This window comes from Brachycentrus maculatus, unplaced genomic scaffold (assembly GCF_059751285.1).
Source record: "Brachycentrus maculatus isolate JH-2025_06_01 unplaced genomic scaffold, ASM5975128v1 h1tg000870l, whole genome shotgun sequence".
NCBI lineage: Eukaryota > Metazoa > Arthropoda > Insecta > Trichoptera > Brachycentridae > Brachycentrus > Brachycentrus maculatus.
The window spans coordinates 132,343-141,210 of record NW_028281596.1 but is presented as its reverse complement, the minus strand read 5'-3'; positions in this window follow the sequence as shown (position 1 = coordinate 141,210).

Sequence of the window (8,868 nt, the reverse complement as noted above, 5' to 3'; positions counted from 1 at the left end):
TCTTGGATTTTTATCTTTTCCATTTAGCTAACTCACGTCCCCGCTGGCAGTAAAAGGCAGTCCTTATGAAGTCAACTTAAATTCAGAGGAACCCAGACCTAAGTTGTCCTTTTTATTTCCTTTGCTTTCGGTACACCTTGCCTCACAACTCTGAGTGCATGAAAATTATAAAAAATGTTTATTTTTTATGTTATTGAATATAGTAAGAAGAGTTTTTTTTAAATAGTTTTTTAAATTTTCTAGCCATTTCAACATAACAATCTTAAAATCAATTAAGCTGTTCTCTTCAATAAAGAGACTAAGCTCATGTGCTTAGAGAGGGACTTACATCTATGTTTTATTCATTGTTTATGACTTTGAGTGATATAATTTATTATTATAATATATTTTTTTATATTTTAATGCGTTTTCTGTGTTTTAATTTTTTTTAATATTTATTCTTCAATTAATATATGTAAATTTATTTATTTTACAACAAATACAAATAATAACTGCCACAAAATATGATAAATATTTTAAAAAATAATTCTTGTGTTTATTACTAATTATAACTAACTAACCATCATGCCACTTTCCGGAGGGGTAGGCAGAGAGAATAGAGCGCTTCACCACGTCTTTGCAAACATTCTTATCATCTACCACATATATATATATATATATATATATATATATATATATATATATATATATATATATATATATATATATATATATATATATATATATATATATATATATATATATATATATATATATATATATATATATATATATATATATATATATACAGTGGGTGGCCATATTATTAGGGACACTTCGAATTTCCTGTAATTTTCATTATTAAATTAATTTAATGAGCAAATAATTTGGTTTTTTGAATATTTTTTTATTGATTGGGGTGCTTTATTTAGAATTTAGAAACTATATTATCATGGATTAAATAATACCAATTTATTTTTATCATAATAAGTGATTATTCAACAATTTTGAAAAAATCTTAATTTTTAGTAATAACACCCTTTGCTGCGATTACAACCTCCAAACGTCAGGCCATACTTTTTAATGCAGATTTTTGCATTGTGCCAGAGATTAGGGTTATTGTGTCATACTCTGATAAGAGTTTCTATCATTTGCCGCTTAGTGGTGATGACTTCTTTACCAATCTCACGTTTCGTTAGTTCCCAAAGGTTTTCAATGGGGTTCATATCCAGCTAATTCCCCGGGTGAGGCAAAACACTGAGGTTTTTTTCAGCCAGGAATGTGATAACACTCCTGGCTTTATGATACAATACCGAGTCATGCATTAACACATACTTTTCATCGCCAGGGAACCATTCTTGAGCCTCGGCTGGAGTGACTTTTCAGTACTCGCTGGTACTGGTCTTGCCTCATGGTCCCTTCCATGATAAAGAGGCACACCATACCCTTAAATGAGATTACGGACCACAACATTATGCTAAAAGGGTATTTTTAACCATCTCCACTAGGCAGTCTGGGTGGAATTTGTATCCTGGGCCACGTCGGAAAAATGAAGTTCTTCCCACCAAAATTTTTAATGTTGACTCGTCCAAGAAGCAGACCTGTAATGTATTACCATAATTGCAAAAATACATATATTTTTTATCTTCTTAATTTATTATACGAATACAAGCCATAAATATTCGAATCTAGTCCGAAACAGTTACATTCCGGTGTTCTTTGGCCCATAGGAGTCGTTTTTTCTTCATGCCTCAGTCAGGCGTAGTTTTTTGGTTGGACGTCGACCCATTAGATTTACTTCAACTAACCGTCTCTGAACTGTCCTTTTGGATACGTTGATTCCTTCATCGTTTATCAACAGAAATCAACAACAATTAGACAATCAACAGACTTTTTACGATTTTGGAAATAGATGTCCCTGATTTTATGGGCACCACGCGGAGTTGTGATGCTTTTTCTGCCTTTTTTTCCGACGCGGGCTGATTCTAGACGCAGGTTTTTATCAATTTTTCTTTAAATCCGATAAACTCCTAACTTCGAAACATCTGTAAGTGCTGCTATTTCTCTCTGAAAATATGTGGAATGAAGTAATAAGGTTATAACTTCCCTACATTTAAAAATTCATTGAAATTAACTTATTGAATTAGCAAAACTAATAAATTATTAAACAACACTTACGTTTTTATAGTCTTGAACTCAAAAAAGTTACAGAAAAATGGTTTTAAAAAATATTAACTGATCTCACACCAATATCATTTTTCACTAATCAACATCCAAATGAAAAAAAACTTACTTTTTTGATATTTCACAGTATTGATACATCTTCAAAACAATAATTATGATACAATATATATATATATATATATATATATATATATATATATATATATATATATATATATATATATATATATATATATATACATATTTATATATATATATTTATATATATGTATATATATATATATTTTTTTTTATATTCTTAATCATTCCCGCCAATTGTTCCGACACCTGACCTGACCAGTTTTTGTATTTGACATACATGATCGTGCCAAGATTTCCTCTGTCTTTTTTTGCTTCTATAATCAACTACATTGGCCTCTAATTTTTTATAAATCAAAGACTCTTGCTATTTTATGTAAGGTCCGAATCTTGGATTAAATTCACATACTTGAGACCCGCATGAAAACATGATTCTTAATTTTTCACGCAGCTTATAATTTGACCGGTTATTTTATGTACAACGTTTTGAGTGTGTCCAAATACTTGATCACAAAGTTGGATTATATCCGCTTAGGAGTTATTTTATATATTTTTGACATCTCAAGGCAGATGAATAAGAATATTATGGAAATTTATAGAATTCATAGGGCTTACGACCGTCAAAGGCTTGGTTAAGTGATATCATAACTTCCTTATGAACCCTTATTTTCTTTTAAATATATGCAAAAATATGTTTTAAAGTATAACCGCTCATCAACGATCTCATTAACGATTTCTCGGAAAGAGTGTACAAAATAACGAATTTCGGGACACCTTGTACATTTTTGGTTTCTAGACTTTAAAAGTTTTTTAGTGGAAGCTGATACCAGAACGTGCAAAGTACATTTCTTACCTCTTGTTGAACATTATTTATATTTCTGAGGGAATTTCTAATTTAAAATATTGTAAGAGATCCTCCCCTAGGCGCGAGGGTGGGGGTGATCTAACCCTTCTCGTCTCCGACCTACCCCGAATGACCTCGTAGACCTGCGCTGACTTGGGTAAAATAAGGGAAATAGTTACTTAATTTAACGGAGATGTATTCAGCTAAAGGAAGTAAAAAAAATATACAAATTCTGTGGGTATACCAACAGAGAAAAAAATAATTTTCTTGAACGGAGAATATTTAACCCAATATGAATTTAAAGAACTGTAGTTAGTTGAGTTAAGTGATCAATTTATACAGACACACAAACACACACACACGCACACACGCACACACACACACACGCACACACGCACACGCACACGCACATACACACACACACACACACACACACACACACACACACACACACACACACACACACACACACACACACACACACACATGGTTTAGACACAAATATGAAAGAGATGAAGAGTATTTTCTTTGCCTATTCCTGCGGAGATTCGGTCACCAAATACTTGATTCACAGACTGAGTGATCATATACTTTGTAACATTCTTTTTCGTGGGTTAGTCTGCAGGTTGTGCCTTCGCACATGCCTTCCGCAACCGTAACAAGCAGGCCTGAATGTCATATATTATGGCCCATCCATGTGGCTAGCTGTTGTGTTCATTTATTTGATAAGCATCATCTTTTTCTTTCTGTGCCACTTCTAACGAAGATCGGCGATCATCATGGCTATCTTTAATTTTGATGCTGCAGCTCGGAACAGAGATTTGGTGCTTCTGCCTTCTGATAAGCAGATTTACCTCCCAACCCTGCTTAAAACCTCATTGTTCCCTAATTTTTTCAACCAATGAATCCACAACATGCGCCTGTAGCACCACATCTTAAACACCTCTAGCATACCCTCATTCTGCCTGACCAATATCACTCGAACTTTTTTGATATTACATGTATATTTTACACAACATGCATAATATCATCTCATATAATGATAATTGAGTGCAAGCAAAATTCGTTATGTAATTTTGATACCGTTATTTGAAATCACCCTCTCTTGTGCATAATATTTCAAAATTGAAAACCATAATTCATATTTTAATGTCATTATTACCATAATTAGAATAATTAATCCCGTCGAAATTTGGTTGGGAAAATTATAAAGTATAAAACTGAAGTAGGGGAAAGGAACCATCATTGAACCAAATTCGTAATAAAGCTAAAATGAATATCTTTAAACGAACGATTTTAACTCTTTAAAAAAATTCAAGCACTTTTAATTTCTATCTTGAATAAAAAAAGGAATACTTATTTATTTTTTTACAAAAATGTTAATAAAATTAGTATATAACCACTCACCGAGATTTTTACGTCTACTGGTTTCGAGACGTACCCGTCTCTTCGTCAGGACAATCACTAACACAGCATGCAAACAATACTACCCTTCACCACCATAGCACCATTTACACACTCAAAACTACACAAAATGTCTAACACATGCGATTTTTGGTCGACCCGAAGACCAACATGCACTATAGTTTTCAATACAGACATGCGTTACGAGCCGAGGTTAAACGTATATTAGTTTAACGTATAGTTAAACGTATATTTATTAATATACGTTTAACCTCGGCTCGTAACGCATGTCTGTATTGAAAACTATAGTGCATGTTGGTCTTCGGGTCGACCAAAAATCGCATGTGTTAGACATTTTGTGTAGTTTTGAGTGTGTAAATGGTGCTATGGTGGTGAAGGGTAGTATTGTTTGCATGCCGTGTTAGTGATTGTCCTGACGAAGAGACGGGTACGTCTCGAAACCGGTAGACGTAAAAATCTCGGTGAGTGGTTATAAACTAATTTCATTAACATTTTTGTAAAAAAATAAATAAGTAAAAATGACTAACCACAAAGTAAATGCTTTAAATATTAATAATATTGAGAATAAAAAAAGGAATAACTGAGTTTAAAGGATTATTATCCTTCGATCTTTTAATCTCATCAATTCATGGTTTATTTCATAAAATTTCTTCCCGGCTCCATCCTATCGTCTTAGACTGTCTGTAGACTATTGGGGTCAGCTCTCCTCGTTCACAGGTTGTAGGTTCTTCTATCATGGACAATGTCACCTAGGCCATGCCTTCGAATCATATTATTTTTCTGTTACATCTATGATTTTTTTGATTTATTTAAAAAAAAGATTACCTAACTAGTTTCAAAAATCTGAATTTTGTCTGACTGACGGGAGCTACTGCAGTTTGTTATGCAATGCTAAAAAATAAAAAAGATATATTTATATATTATTTTTTAAAAACAAGTCAAAACGTAAAATGTTCTCAGAACAATAGAAAAATAAACTTTTGTTAATAAATAAAAATGAAAAAAAAAAACTAAATTCGAAATTTAAAAAACATATCACAAGGCTTCACCTCAAAACAAATTATAAACAATTTTATCTTTATAAATTTTCGTGATATATTTATTTCAAACTTGTTTATAAAAATAATACAAATAACTGATAAGTACATGAAAAAATTCGCGATTGGGACAAAAATTCTCACGATATTGTTTCATCCGGTTGCGCGTGTGTTTTTATCTATACTTTTCACTCGTGAATTACATATTGATTTTAAACATAAAGAGAAAATGCACTCACAAGTAGATAAAGCCAAACAAATTTAAAGCGGTGTTGCGTAAGCCGTAGCTAAATTTCAGAGTTACTTGAACTTTAGGTAAATAAAAAATTCACCCGGTTTTAATATGTATAACCTGTGAATATAAATGATACCTCGAGGATACCACACTACGCACTAAATAATGGGTATTTAATTATACGAAACCCATTATTTTTTCGCCCTACACTATCATAAATTATCAATTTTTCGTACGCTGTCACAAGTTGTGCCAAAAAACGTTTCTCGTGATAATAAAGAATTGCATATGTTCACACGCGCTACTTTGTTAGCAGTGGATAAATAGTGCAGAATACAAATACTCATTTCATGTACGTTTCTAACCCAGTTTTTAAAAAAGCACTTTAGACCAAGAAGATCCAAAATTTTGTATTAATTTTTCAATTATTTGATATGGATTGAACCCAAACTAGTTAAATCTGTTTTAACCCTAGGTTACTAAAGCATCCTACTAGCGACGTTGTTACTAAACATTCGTAAAAATTACGACAAAGAAGTAAAACGGGAATAAATACAACTATGTAGTTTTGGCACATAAATAAAATCACTAGACTGGATATCGGTTACGACGAGACCAGGTTGCTGGTCAAATTAAATTAACGTGGAAAAAAACTACTCATGCAGTTGTTATTTTGTTCTATAGAATGCAGTTCCACCAAGAAATGTCCGTAAAAAATTGAAATATTATGAAAAAATATTTTTTTTAAAAGTAAAAGTAAAAAGTAACATTCTTTTGGGTTTAAGAGATCAAAAAAATAATTATTGTGTTGAGATGGTTTGGACATGTACAACGAGTGAGTGAGGAAAGAACGGTAAAACAAATTTATGACGCGAATTTTATTGGAAAATTTATGACGCGAATTTTATTGGAAAAAGAGCAGCCAATGCTTGTAAGTATGCCAAATGCTTGAAAGTGGTCAGGTTAGGAGTCGTGATAATCGGCGGGTATGTATGAGGAGATGCATGAACGTGAAGAGGCGAAGAATGTTTGCAAAGGCAGAGCGGTATGGTGTTCTATTCTCTCCGCCTACCCCTGCGGAGAAGCGGCGTGATGGTTAGTTAGTTTTACATTAGGTAGACACTGTTAAGCAAGGGATGCTGGAACGACGCGAAAATATATTGTTTCAGAAATCGTCATTTTGCCGTCATTTTTACGATAGTTTAGTGTGCTAGGGTTAAAGAAATAAGGTTTTTCTCGGTCTAAATAAAACTTGTTATCATGTTGTACATATCCAAAAACAAAGTTGAGTTTAAGACTATCTTTGTGAGCCATGAATTATTAAAAACATTAATTTAATTTTTATATACAAAGCTCGAATCTACAAATTAAGGATTTATGACTAGTACAACAATATGACTTATCCCAAAGTCTTATTATATGGCTTATTATATCCCTTATAAAATATTTAACAAAAGCTTTTTAAAAATTATACCGTAACTCCGTTTAAATTATTTTTCAAGTCACCTCTTTTGTGGACCGTATTTCAAAGTGTATCTCATTTAGAAAATATGATACAAACCCCTTTCAGTTAAATCCAGCAAATACAACAGTTATGAATAAATTATAATATCATCAGATTTATTATTTAACACCCTTAAAAATATTGTTTTTGGCAATTTCGAAACAACAGCCCCCTTTCGAAGGAGTTCAAATCATCTTCATTTATTATTTTTGAGTTTTTCTTTAATTTGTAATAGAAGGTTGTATTTTACAAAAATAATTTAAAAAAACATTTAATAATTAGTAATAAAAATTAACGTACCTAATGATTTTTAGGGGTAAAACATTAACTGATTCAAATCAATTTATTTGAACGGCACCTTTAATAAAAATAATAAAAATAAACAAGTTTACAAGCGTTAAAATTTTTACTATTTTTAAGTAAATATTTGATTCGGCAGTCGATAAGTGGTTTCGTAGCCAATATCTATTAATTTTTAATAAAAAAATTATTTGGTTAGTACCTTTTTTCTAGAAATCTATTATGACACGTGTAACAAAAATGTTTGATAATAATGCTTAATAATTCGAAACATTTTAACGAACAATGGTAAAATTGAAATTTGATACTTATTATGTATTATATATTCAAACTCTCATCCGCACACACATTTATTACGTGACTCGTTCAATTATTCTTTATAATAATTGTTTTTTTAAAAAGTATAAAAAGTATATCCATTTAATATTTTTTGATATTTTATATAAACCCTTATCTGCAATCGACGGTGCAAAGGGCACTGGATCATATAAACGTAGTGTTGTTATCTTAATCGTTAACACATGAAGAAAATGTGATCAGCCCTCCGCTTCAGGTACCGGTTTAAGATCCTGAACAATAAATATTAGAGTGAAAAAATTATACATATATTTATTTGACCCCCTCCCCTGGGAATCGAGTACGGTACCTCCAGTACGGTAGTCGAGCGTGCTGACCATTCCACTACGGTGGTGGACAAAATAAACGCAATATTGTTTTTATTGAAGCTATTTTTGTAGGCCTTAATTTGTATTTATGAAAGAACCTTTTATCGTTACTTCCTCTTAAGTAAGTAAATACAGCAAGTGATAAAGTAATTATAATAGCCAAAGTGTAACAGGGCTTCAACTATTTCTTGATAAACAATTATTCGATCTCTGGTATGAGGGTACATTCCTTCCGCATATTCTGCAGAATAGCTCAGTAAGTCAATTAACACCAGCGAGTTGAGAAAACATATACCGATACAGTAAAACGCTGGAAATCCGAAGTCCCGTGAAATCATGAAGGAAAGGTGATCAGCCCTCCGCTTCAGGTACCAGTCAAGAGTAAATAGAATAAATATTGGAGGGAAAAAATCACTAATATTTATTTGACTACCCCTTGGGAATTGAACCTAGGACCTCCAGAATGGTAGTCGAGCGTGCTGAGCATTAAATTATTGGTATTGAAAAATAAAATAAAATAAACTATTGATTTTGAAACGAAAAATTATTTGACGAGCTTTAGGTAACATTCAGCTCTCATATTAAAACTGGATACAGTAAAAATAATGGGATGCAGT